This window comes from Ammospiza caudacuta, chromosome Z, assembly GCF_027887145.1.
Source record: "Ammospiza caudacuta isolate bAmmCau1 chromosome Z, bAmmCau1.pri, whole genome shotgun sequence".
In the NCBI taxonomy this organism is placed as follows: Eukaryota; Metazoa; Chordata; class Aves; order Passeriformes; family Passerellidae; genus Ammospiza; species Ammospiza caudacuta.
Window position 1 is genome coordinate 55,229,650 of NC_080632.1, and position 13,760 is coordinate 55,243,409.

Genomic DNA, 13,760 nt, shown 5'->3' on the forward strand with positions numbered 1-13,760 from the left:
GCCAGTTATTGTTTGATGAAAACCAGACATGAAGAAACATCATTCTTACCAGCTTCCTGCTGTGCCTGGGAGTGCTTTGATAACAGCCACAGCCAGGGCATCACTGCCAGCTCCGTGTGCTGCACTGGACAGGCTGCAGCTCCAGTGTGAACTCGAGCTGAAGGGACTGTGAGCCGTGGATGCTGGGAGCATGGTGGTACCTCTCAGAGTGGCTCTGGCTGTGTTTGTGACTGTGCCACAGCAGGTACACCTCTGGAGAGCGATTATGGCCCATGCAGGCCATGCTGGAGCAGGTGCACCTCAAAGGACTGAATAAATCTATGCTGCAGTAGGTATAGCCCTGAGGACACTGTGGCTCACAGACATGGCTCCACTAGAAGCAGGTACAGCCCTAAGGCACAACAGACTATGGATAAAACCAGGCTGGAGCAGGGGCACGGGTAGCACTTCATTGCACTGTCAAGCCATCACACACTGGACTCGATCATCTTAAGGTCTTTACCAATAGAAATGATCCTATTGTTCTTTACCAAAGATGTGGCATTGTTTTCCCACTCAGGGAACATTAACATATGCAGCAACCCTGGCTGAAACGGAACATAAACACTTTCAAGGCTTCTGTGTGAAACCTCACTAACAGAGCGCCAAGGGAAGCAGGAAGAGATAACAAACAGTTGTACTGTACACACTCCTTCCTCACAATGAAATGCCTGTTCTATGTGCTGTAATCAGAAAAAAAAACAAAAACAAAAAAACCCCAAGAAATTCTGGTATAAAAAGGAAAAAAATACCCAAGAAAACCCCCCTCTACACTGCAACATGCTAACTCTAACCGGCAACTTAATTCTACAATTGTAACTTAGAGCAAAAGACAGGGAACTCTGCAGCCCATTTAGAAGTTTAATAAGCCTGAGCCCTTCATACTGAAGCAAAATAGAGGTGGATGCTTACTCAAGTGTCCCAAAACCTCAGTGGAAAGACTGAAACCTTAATCTTTTGGATTGACCCCACAGTCATTGTGGGATGGACCCCTAAATACAAACCCAATTCCTTGGAAACTGATGGAACATGATCTCTCAAGGCTTTTACCTGACCAGCCCCTTGCCAGACCTGCTGACTGAGCACTATTCAGCACGGGTCAGTGTAGCACAAAACTGTCGATCTAATTAACATCCCACATTTATTTAATCCAAATTCCTTCTTGCCAAGACCAGAGATGTGAAATAGAGAAAAAAAATACTGGTGTGCCCTGTTTTGTGGTCCACCTCTAAAAGATCTCTCCATGATCTTCAACAAGCTAACCCTCCTGTGTCCAGGATTGCTATGACAATGTAAATAAGTAAAAATAAAAAAATTAAATAATAATAAAAAAATACCCAGTGGGACCCCAGGCTGGGCCAGCACAAGCACACGCTGACCCTGTGGGGCTGCCCATGCCTGCGTGGCAGCAGCAGCAGCTCAGGAGTCGTGCAGGGCCACTGACAGGCACTTCATGTGACACGGGTGACAGGGTGCAGCACAGACTCACCTGCCCCCTGCCCTGGGGGTCACCTGCCAACAGGCTGGAATAAGCTCTTGGCAGAAGAGGGAAGGCTGCACAGAGCCCTCAGCAGCCAGAGTTTACACAACCCTGCCAACACAGGCTGGGCGCAGCCCAGCTGGTGGAGTCTCACATCAAATCCACTGTCTGCAGTGTACAGGGCATACGGAAAAGAAAATCAACATAACACAAACCATACTAAGCGGGTACATTAAGACTTGTGAACTAGAAACTAAAATCGGGTGAGGGGGTGCAGGGGAGCAACTCCTTTCATCCTTTCACAACACTGCTGATAAAACAGCTAGAAAGAGAATTAAAATTAATTAGTCTTTGAATTGTGCAGAAAATAACATTAAAAACAAAGACAAAAAAAAATTTATTAGTAGAACCCATTGATTTCCCAGGTCTTTGAGATACATGGGAGGGATTAATTTGAAGTCTGACTGTTTGAAATTAAATTTACCCTTTCAAAACTTTAGCCTGGCCAGTCTATTTTATTTTCTTCTTTGAGGTATAATGCAAATGACATCAATTTGCCTCAGAATTGTTCTTCCAAGATAAAATAAATTTCCATTAAGCATGTGTTTCTGAGTCAACAGAGATGCAACAAAGTCTTTACCAGCCTTTTAAGTAACAGAAAAAAAATTACATCTAACTTGGTTATTTGTCTAAATATTAGTTTGACTCCTTTTCAGTGAAAATAAAATAAATTCTCTAGATAAAGCAAGCTATAGTCCAAGAAGTAAGAAACGGGAATACTTAGAGTACTGCTGAAATCACTGAAGAAATCAGTCTTCACTTATATCAAGAAAATGATTGCTTATTTAGGCAGATATGCTTTGCTAAGAAGACAGCCTACAATAAACTCACCCTGTCATTTTCAAAGAAGAGAAACCTAAACTGTGCTCCCATACAGAACATTTTCTGGTTCATATTGTCTATCACAGTTTTCTTTCACTACCCTCACTTAGTAGTTGGGACTTAGCAAATAGAAACAACTCTAGTTATCTCTTACAAGGTAATCAAATTTAGTTGCATCACTTTATATACACTACTCAAAAGTAATTGGGCAGAAGACAAGCAGTTGGTATAATTCTGCAGGGACCTCCTTGAAAATTTATAAACCCTACACTGCACTTAGGAATACACTTTATAGTGATTGGAGCCTCCAATTTTTCAGAGTAATCTCTAAGACACCTGAGATTTACCCTGAATCAGTATTAAGAAAACAGTGCATTACAGTAATTACATTCCTCACTAACAGAAGACACAGATGTAGAAATATAATACCCACATAAAAGTGTCCGGAGAGCAGCATCATGAAGACTTGGTTTTAAAACTGCTGAAGAATTATCCCCTGAAAGTGTTGTTGCAACTTCTTTGTCCCCGCCCATTTTAAATGTCCTGAAGTGACTGCAGCTTTGAGAAATTCTTGAGCTTTTAAAGAAAAAAAATCTAGGTAGAAAGACAGGTATTTGCATTTCTCACCTCACTTACCATTAGACTGGAAATATCTAGAATACACCAGAAAACAACACGGAAACAGAAAATAGTCCCAGACATATTTCTCTAGTAATGTAAGAGTGTGTGCCACCTTCTCAGACTACAGGGGTCCCCTTCCCAGGCAGACCACATGCCCTTCACACCAGCTCCCACCTCTGGAACTCTATTTGGGTACCCCATGTTGAAAAACCTTTGCAGTGCACTGCTACCAGGTTTGCCATCCATATGACCTCCTCAAGTCTTGCAGCACAGAGCCACAGAGCAGGGAAATAAGCACAAGCTCCCCAGTGCTGCTGAAACTTTGATTAATCTCTGGAAAATGGTTAATGCAGAGCAAATCTTCAAGATGCAGCAAGGCGCTTAGCAGGAAGAAATCTGATCTTATTTGACATCCTACAGGTCATAAGTCACTAATCTCTATATCAAAGACATCTCTCCCACTAAAGATTCCTCTTCCACTGGACTGAGAACAGAATAGGTATTTTTGAAACTGTGATCGAGAGAAACAGTACAAAGGCAGCAAAAAACACTCAAGACAGCCCACTGTGGATGGAAATGTTCTATCAGCTTCATCAGTGTGATGCACATCCTAAGTGAAGGATATTAACCCTACCTAAGTGAAGCACAACCCTAGATTTTACTTTTCTTTTGAGACTTTAACTTCAGTATTGCAGCTTAATGTTTCACATGCATCTTAGATCCTAGGCTTCCTTTACAAGCCTTATTTTTTTTTTTTTTTTCCTTTTTAACTGACCTGGTTTTGGAGCAGTGAAAAATTCATAATGCTGTCTCAAACTGAATTTCCAAGTGCAGCAGTGTGTGCTGTGGAAGCTGCCAGCACATTTAGGCAACTGATCTCTCCTGCTGAGAGGATCAGCAGAGCACACAGTATTTGAGGGCAGGCACAGATCAATACCCTGGGAAACTACAGAAGAGGAACACTGCAGAGCTCCAAGAAATACAGAACTTACTACTGATCCCCTGAAAGACAGTCATGTGAAAAAGCTGCTACATCTCAAATCCCTAAAACTCATGCTACTTTTCATTTCAAATTCAAACAGCAAAAACTTTCCTGAATTTAATGAATATTAATGTTAATAAATTTTGCTAGCATTTAATTTCATTAGCTAATCTTATAGACATTTGTTGAGTATGTGTCCTGGAAGTCAGATTATTATTAGTATTAGTATTAGTATTAGTATTAGTATTAGTATTAGTATTAGTATTGCTGATCTCACTACTATTATTACTGTGAGAAGGAAGGGTTGTGTGAACTGTTTCCTTAGAAAAAATAGAGCAAATCAGAGTAAAAAAGATAGTAACAGTTGATACTTTGTTAAAATGGTAATGAGTAACACAATCAAGGTTGAAGCTTAGGGAAGAGATTTTAACAAATCTGCAAATATGGAAATTAAGAATAAATCCATGGTATTACATGTAACTCTATCATTACATATAACTCTATGGTACTACACAGATACTAATTACATTCCATGCTTTCAGGGAGCATAGATTCACTAACGAAGCAGAAAGCAAATAGATGCAAAATACATAGTATTCTGTACATACAGTACAGCAAATAAGCAAATAAGCAAATTTTAGAATATCTTTCAGCTATAATCTTCCCTGCAAGCATCCACTCCCATAACACAGTTCCGCGGACAACCACCACACATGTAACACAATCCAAAATCCTAAGTTTATTTAAGAGTCTGTAGGTAAGGGACTCCAGTTTCTCACCTTTCCTCAATCTTTTCCTTAAAGAAATCTACAGGAGAATTTCAGATTAGAATCCAGAAATGTACCTGAGACTAGAGATATGCAGAAGACTTTATAAGCTATTTCTATTAGACTAAAGTTCTGAAATAGCAATCTATTTTTAAATAGACAACAATGTAATGCTGCTAGCATTTCATTCTCTGACTAATCTCTCCTGGATTTGCTTAATGCTACACCCCTTTCCAGCAGCCTTCTATCGGCTCTAGGAAAAGCAGCTGCCTGAGTCTAGCAGAACTCAATGCAAAGGAAAAAACTCTAGTTTCACTTTACTTTGTGAAGTGGGGGGGAAAGGACAATGGGAAATCAATCAGTTGAATTACTTCACAACTAGTGTTTAAGAGAAAAGAGAAAGAAAAAAGAAAAACAATTGACAGAGTCAAAATATTATAAGAGTCTATACTACTTTAGTGGTGCGAGTTGCTTGAGCACAACTAAATTTTTTCAATTTATCACCGTAATTAAACTATAAAATCTATTTAGTGGGAGTTTTGTTAAAACACTTAAGAATGAAACTGCTGTTTAAGTGGTATGTACGTGAAATTATTTGCCATCAGGCAAACATACTGAGGAAAAAAAAAGCTTTCAAACCATAATGATGCTTTTGTATACTATTAAAGGCACACAGAGTGTCTCTAGTTGTTCAAGTGATTGTGCATTTAAAAACATAAAGTTATAAGACCTGCTAAGGTTTCTAGGACAGCTTTTGTGAACAGCGGACAAGACAAACAAGAGACAGAGAGGAACAGTCTGTTCAGTTTTTTCCAAATCCAGCAGGCTAACACCAGGAGGCCAGCAAGATAAAACAAGAAATGCTTCTATTGCCTTGAAATCTGAAAAAAGCACAGCTGGCCATCCAGAAGGTCCCATTCTCGCAGGACGAACCCTGACTTGTCAGGTGATGGGCAGGATGTCACCTGCTGTCAGGATGACAGTCAAGGCCTCTGGCAGTAAAAGGCAAAGTTCTCACGTGCTGGGCATCTCACCCCAAGCTCAAATTCACAATGGCAACACTTCTTTCCAGAGAAAGGACACTCTTCCATCTTCCCGATTATTAAAAAAATGCATAATGAGGAACTGCACCATCAAGACCAAAATTTTGTTACTCCTCACAGCATTTTACAAATGACATTACATAATTTTAGCACCACAGTGTGACAGCAGGAAACAGGTCAGGAAATGAAGACATGCAAAGAGGTGAATGTTGTAACGGCTGTATTTTCAGGTAAAAGGGACTTGTTCGATCTCCTATATCCTCAATCTACTAAATAAGTTCCATTAAGAGTCTGCAACCTCCCAGGGAGCAGACTCATGAGTAGCCCTGAAGAGGTTTATTTGAAGAAATTCTCCAGCAAGCATCTCAAAGTAGACACAATACTGTCCTGGTATAATATTACCTGGTGATGTACCAGAGCTAGAACTGCTTTGCTGGCACCAAGATCTTAAGATTGCATCTTAAAGATTAACTGCTTTTTCTGGTTCCTCCAAAGGTCTCTGACCAAATATTCACTGACAATATTTACTCGTGTCTCTCCACAGCAGCAGCATTTCTCAGTGCCACAGCACTATCTGACAGAGAAAAAGAAAGAAAATGCATATCTCTTGCATCCTCTTCATATAATTAGTACTTAACCCAGTTAATCACACCATTTAATCTGATGACACCATGCAGAGCTCAACAGGACTGGAAAGAGATTATTCTCATACCCTCTAAAGCACAGAGCTGGCATAATTTGGTTAACTGGGTCAAAGAACATCATATATTTCTCTCATATCTCTCAGTGTTGCTCATTTTTAAACCTAGGGGCACCCCTAACCATTCTAAAGACAAAGATACAGTTATTTACCATTCTATTCTTTAACACTGTAGGGTCATTTGTTCAACACAAAAACCAGAATATCATAATTTGAAAGCCCACTCCCAATTCAGAACCAGCATCAAGCCTATATCCTGCACCTCTTGCACTTTCAATATAGAATTTCATGATTTTTCATGGACACGATACAGAACTGAACATACACACCACGTGTGTGCACTGCCAATCCAAAGCCAAGCAAAAAGACAACCACTCCTTGCTGTGCTTTCTTCTTGTCCATGAAAAGTAAATTAGACATGCATATACTTATTGTTCATTCTAGACAGTGTCACAGCTCCTGCTTTTTACTGCTGATAACGATACTTCTAATACTCCTTTAAGATGTTTTACATATTTTTCCTTTGTAACAAAAAAAATTACTGCTTGTATGTACAGTTCACTGTACATAAGTAAAGGAGTTAAGCCAACAGCTTCAGTGAATTGCTGCTGTATGCCTAAGACAATCACACACAGATGACCACAAAGGTGAAATTGAACCTTGAAGACTGCTAGACCACAACTGCTAGCTCGATGGACGTAATGAAAACAACGGAGTCTCATTTCAGATGAAGAGGGGATCTGTTCACATTTTCTATTTGAGTACCAACGATGGAATTTCTCATCATGTAAAGGAATCTTAACAATACATTTGATTATTCTGGCCGTTCTTACTGCAGCACTAAACGTAAGACTGAGTTTTAAAAAGTTTTGCAATACTACTGAATCAGATGAAAAAAAATTTATACAGGGACTTCTCATATGGCTTGATGAGGCAGAGTTCCCTTCCTTCAGCCCACATGGGGATTCCAATTCTAACAGAGTTTTCATGTAATTATTATTTCCAAGTAATTAAGACTTTCTTTTAATTCTGATTTCTAACTTAGTAATTAAAGGAACACAGAAAAAATGCTGTTAATAGAGGCATTTTTTCATCCTTCCTCAGTGGTTTCACTGGATGATCTAGTGTTTGCACTCCAAGAATCAGACATCTTTTGAGCATGTCCATGTTGCTTCTGTACTGAAATGCATTTGTCAATCTCTCTATGGGCAGAATGTATTACACAGATGAAAATCATAGTAGCAGATGTAAACTTTGACTGTAGAAATTGTACATAGAACATATGTGCAAAAAATCTTTAAAGTTCCAGAGGCCTTGGCAGACATCTTCTGTTCACAGCCTGAAATCCCTTTCACACGCCATGCTATATTTACTGTTGGAAGGATTAGTGGAGACCAAAATCAAAAAAAGGGAACTCCCTGTGCTAAAGCTGCCAAACTTCACAAAGCACTTCTGAAGGATAAAATTTCTGAGGAATTGTATTGCAACTAATTGTCATTTCAGTGTTTACCAGCTGAAGCAGGTACATCTGGACAAAACAAGTTCTGTATGCTTTTAAACAAAACAAACAAAACGAACAGAACCCACATCAAAAGAGCTTCTCAAAAACAGTCTCATGACTGGAACACTTACACAGACCTTAGTGGTGTATTTGAATCCTGGTCCTGAACCCAGAAGAAAGAATTCAGTCTTTCAATGTACTGTCACTGCTGAACTATCCTATAAGCATTAAAAAACATTAACGCAAATTTCTAGAAAGCTGGAGAGAAGGCAATTCAATGACTGTGATGCAGATCCATGTAGCAATTTACAAACACACAAGTTATGTACGGAACTATCACATCCTCATGTGAAGGAAAGTTAAGAAATAATTTTTCAACATCAGGTTTATGGGCACAGCTCTGTGGAAGACACCTCAAAAAAGTGATGTGATACTTAGCATGAATGAAGCTTCAGTGTCAATGTGTTTGCTCTGCTAAGTACAGAAACTTCAGCAACTCTAATATATATCTCCATAAATATTCAATATACTTTGCTTAACGTCTATATTTTCATGTCATGTGTAGGGCTACAGATATTTCTTAACTTCAATCTTTTATTTTTCTACCAAACATGTTCTCAAACAGTCATTGGACCAGCAAAGAGGATGATATAATCTACATCTGGGAAAAAGGCCAAACCCAGTTTGTACTGATGCTCCTGCTCTTTGATTATTAAGGGAAAATTGCATTTTATTTTTTTCTGCTTAACAAGGTTAAGTTTCAAGTGATATCAAGCAGCCAAAAGGGGGTTGGGACACAAAAACATGAGAAATTAAAAAAAAAAAAAGCCAAAACTCAAAACCCCAAGTAAGAAGAACAAAGAACAAAGACATTGACAACTTTTTGCAGGAGTAATGATTTTCATAAGTATTTTATTTCAATCTCAATTCCAAATGAAATACTGTCAAGAGAAATCTCCAAACGGAGCTGATTACACTTCAAATTAAGATAAAAATTAGCCATTCATATCCTGCAAAAGAGCTGACACTTTGCACTAATACCACTTCTGAATTACTTTCCTTTGATGTTTGTTCAAAATCTAATCCGTGCAGAACCTGAGCATTTTTCAACCTGTCAGGGATGCCCCCAGCCTCAGGTGCAGCCCTGCAGCCTCTGGGTGACTCCTGCAGAAATGTAGTTCCAGTTACAAACACAAGCTCTTAATGACGAGTGCAGCAGCACAGGTGAAGGAAGCCCACGCTGAATGTGCTCCCTTCCAAGCAGAGGGACACAACACATGCAGGCACAGAGGTCTGAAATGTCTGTGTTTAGTGTGATGCTGCAGCTGTGCGGTGCTAAACATCCCTGGAAAACTGAAATCCCTGTGCTCCTTGCGGCATGCTTTTTGGCATCTTAAACAACCCTGCACACTGCTGAGGGCAAGTAAAGCAAGACTTCCCCATTAAATGCTAACAGAAATGTGCCACTGGGAATGAAACACAGACTAAGTGATCAGCTCTCCTTCGGTGCAATTATGCCATGCTTGGGCAGAGAAGTGGAACTTTATTTAGGAGCAGAGCCCCAGGCTCGGTCCTACACTGTAATTTTTGGACTTGGGCGCAAGCTGAAACAGACTCTTCAACCTGAGTTCTGGAAAACCAAGCTCCTAAATGAGGACTCTGTGGAACCCATAAGCAATGAGAAAACCCCAAACTTACACCACTCTGTTGTGTGTAAAAGTGAAACTGAAAATGAGAAGCATGGTTACATTCTCCTTCCATAATTATGAGCCCAGTTTCATGCTGCTCCTCTCAGCCCACAATTAGCTCAATTCACGACAGCCTGGCAGGGCAGAGAAGATTAGCAGTACAATCAACTCCTTTGAGACAAAGAAAAATGGATTTTTTTCAACTATGCTGTCCAAAAAACTAAACTGCCCTATCTACAGGCCTGCTGTAGAGGACAGGCCTGTCATTTTACACAAACACAGCCTCTCCAAGAGGCCACTTTGCACATATGAACTGAGCCTGCTCATCTTGACTCTGTGAGAACTTTCTCAGACACTGAAGTTCGTAAGTACATTTCAGCAAGCTACAGGAAATGCAGCGAAAGTAAAAATATAGTAATTGCAAAAAAAAAAAAATTGCAAAATACTAAAAGAGGGATCAGGTCACATCAGTAGTAGTTAGTAGCTGTCCTGATTAGTTCAAAGACAGATGAGTTTTTAAGCACACTCTACTACTCAATTGCGTTGCAGGTAATGTGTTTTCTAAGTTGCTTCCCGATTAAACATAATCTTATTTTGCAATTGGAGCTTTAAAAGTCATGATAGTATCAGCATGCATTGCTGCACAGTGTAATAACCAGACTACCTTAATGAGAGACTAAGGAGTCCTTACACTTCTGATACAATCTCTAAAACATAAATGACATAATAATTCGGGCTGAGAACAATTATTTATTATAAACACCTGAAAAACATGGGGCTTGGGACACTGAGGCAAGTCATGCAAGGCCATTACAACATGAAATTGCTCCATGGTATAACACTGTGTCTTTCTGAGATCAGAGGTGTATTGGTTGGACTGTGGGCACTATTTCCAGTGGAGTGAATGGAGAACATTTAATCCAGCTGTTATCAATCTGCTCAGAACTGACGACCTAATTTGGAAACTGGATTACACTGCAAGCACAGATAAACGCACTGCTGTACAGCTGCATGGATTTATGATTCACATGACAACCAGCAGAAAACGTATTCCAGTAATTCTCCTTGCACAGAGCAGATCTGTTTCCATGCAGCACTAACAAGATTTATCACTAGCACAGTCATACTTTCAATGATTTCATTGCAGATATCTAGACTGGTATAATCTCTAACTCTCTCTGCATCTTAAAATACCAATTCACAACCAGAAGAGACGCTCATATGATGCAGTAATGCTGCAAGCAATGAAAGGCCTATATGAAAAGCATAATTTCTTAGAAAGTATTAGTCATTTCCAAATAATTTTCCAGGGCACTGAATAAATTGGTGTTTATTTTAGCAACATAAAAAAAGTGAGTATTACCCTGTACTTCCCACACTAGGCATAGTCCTCTCATATTTCAAGCAAGTGATACGCTGATTTCTATTTTGGAGTTTGGTAACTTGTTTTCCTTGCGATGAGAAGAGTCTTTGGTTTCATGCTTCAGGAGAGAAAGTCAGAAAACTGGACAGTATTTTCAGTTCCATCACTGCCTGCTTGCAGGATTATTTAGTCTGTGTAACCATGAAAAACATTGAAAAAAAATTTAAAAAGAGGGAAAATAAAAAATGTTTAGGTACTTCACAGTAAGTTTGAGGCTGAACTAAATAATATTTGCCAAGTGTCCTAAGAGAGAGTTGTCTATCCATGAGGGACTATTTTCTTCCAAACACACAGAAGAGCCATGCTGGGGATTTTCTTAGTGTTAGCCAAGAATTTCAAAGGTTAATGTTTATTTCCCAACTCACAGAAAATATCAGGAAGAGAAGCAAACACAGCCCAGTTTCCAGGGCTTTGGAAGAACAGTGGAGCTAAAACTGGCCATGAAGAAATTGTGTGATGTTCCAGCTGTAGAGGAGCTAATCCCATCACTTGTCAGTATGGCTCAAAATCATGTGCTGTCCTTGGTTGTGTTCTTCCACCTCAGCATAACCCGTCCCAAAAAAGGACAACAACCCCAAATCCTCCCACAAAGAGTAACTTCTAAAAGTGTATCTTACAAGCATCTCTGTCACATGTACCTCCCCCAGAAAAAGCACTACAGCTGTCTCAATTCTGCATTTCCTTGGGTCAGTACCTTGTGAAGTGGGAACTTGGGGCAGCCCCATGTCACAGCATTTTCTCAGTGGTAGTGTCAAGAAAATGCTTCCATGAAGTTCAACCTACAGGAACCAAAGAAAAATCTTTTTTAGCAAAGGGCCAATAGATCAGCTTATTGTAAAGTGGTTGCAGTATGACAAAAACCAATTATCTGCCAGTGCAATTCAATTGCCTTCAAAACAGAATCAGTACATTTTAATGTTTTATGATGAGTTATTTGTATTTGCAATAGTGCAGATCCTGCGTTAGTTCACAAAATCACTGTTTTTCCATCTGGCAAAGCTAAGGACTCCACAACTGGACACTTTTTTGAACACTCACTCCACAGCTGCAGTTTTAAAATAACACTCCGAAAAGATCCCAGTTAAGCAGCTGTAAGAATAGGAGAACTGGCATGTTAAGGTATTTTATTTCCTAACTCCCAAACAGACTGACTAGGACAAAAATCCTGAAGTCCTCATCTCTATTTGTTGGATAAGGCACTATTTAGAAAACAACCATCAATGAATGAAAGACAGTAGATGATTAACATATTCAGGAAAAATAAATAATCTCAATGAAATTATTTGCTTATTTCCATTCATGAGATTGCTCAGGCCCTGGAACTGCTGTAGATCTGACAAAATGCTTTAAAAGAAATTACTTAGTGCAAGAAAAAAAAAAAAAAAGTAACGTAGGACCCTTTTTGATTGAATTACATTTTCTAAACACAGATGGGTTTTCTTATATACACATAAGCAAATACTCTTCTCTTTCTGATAACAAGTACCAGTTTTTAGTTTTTCTGAACTGGGACCACCGAAACAGGCTGTGCATCCATAACGTCAACAAATCTACTTGTTGTAGATGAACTGAAATGCCAGACTACATTCTCAAAGGAGCAGGTCCCGAAAGGACAGATTTGCTCTGATGGGGACTGCGCCTCCTCCTGCTATGAAGTTGCAGGAACACCGACAGCACCGTCCAAATTAACCACTCAACCCAGAAAACACTGCAGCATGTCTCTGCTCCTCCCACGGAATTTGTCGTGGGTTTTGTAGGTCAAACACAGGATGAAATTTCTTTGAATCAAAACGGGTTTTTTTCCCCTCAGGCTCCAGTTAGCCCCAAGTGTGAGAGGGTGTCGGATAAAACAAGCGTATGCCTCAAACAATCTGCATTTAAATAACAGCTGGAACTCGGGGAGCTCACACCAGGTACAGCCTCATGGTGCCGAGGGTTTGCAGAGGCTCGGCTTTAGGAAGACGCGGGATGCTGCACCAGTAACCTCTTGGGGAAAACCGCAGATTCTCTAGGGTTGAGGTGAGTCTGGAGATGCAGCGCAAGCCCCTGCCAAGGCAAAATCACCTGGGTCAGGTGACACAGCAAGCCGTCCAGGTGGGTTTGGAGTGTCTCCATGACTCCACCAGTGTACTTCGTCTCTAGCCAAAGCAACACACAGGCTGAAATAGCAGCGACGCGCTACCACTGACGCTACCTAAACACCTCCGGCGGCACTAAGAGGAACCTGGAGGGTACGCTCCATCGCCGGCCCCTGGCTGAGCTCCCGGCGGGGAGAGCCGCCCACCTTCCGCCGGCCCTGCCCCGGCTGCTGCCGGGGCCCTCGGCCCCGCCCGGCGCCGCCATTTGCTGTGCTCGGCGGCCGCGCCATTTCCCCGCCTACCGGCGGGAGCTGCCGGTGCTCCGCAACCTTCCCTGCTCCAGCGGGCTCCGCTGGTTGGGAACGGGCACGAAGGACGGCTCCGGCAAGAATCTGGGCTTCAGTCACTTGGAAGGAAGTTACAGAGGAGGAGGAACGGCGTCTGTAGCAGAGTTATTTCTAGAGGAGAGCTTTCCTCTGTGTCCCTCAGGGTGAGGAGAGCTTTCCTTTGTGTCCCTCAGGGTGAGGAGGGGACACCGGGCTCCCGCCCGGCCTCA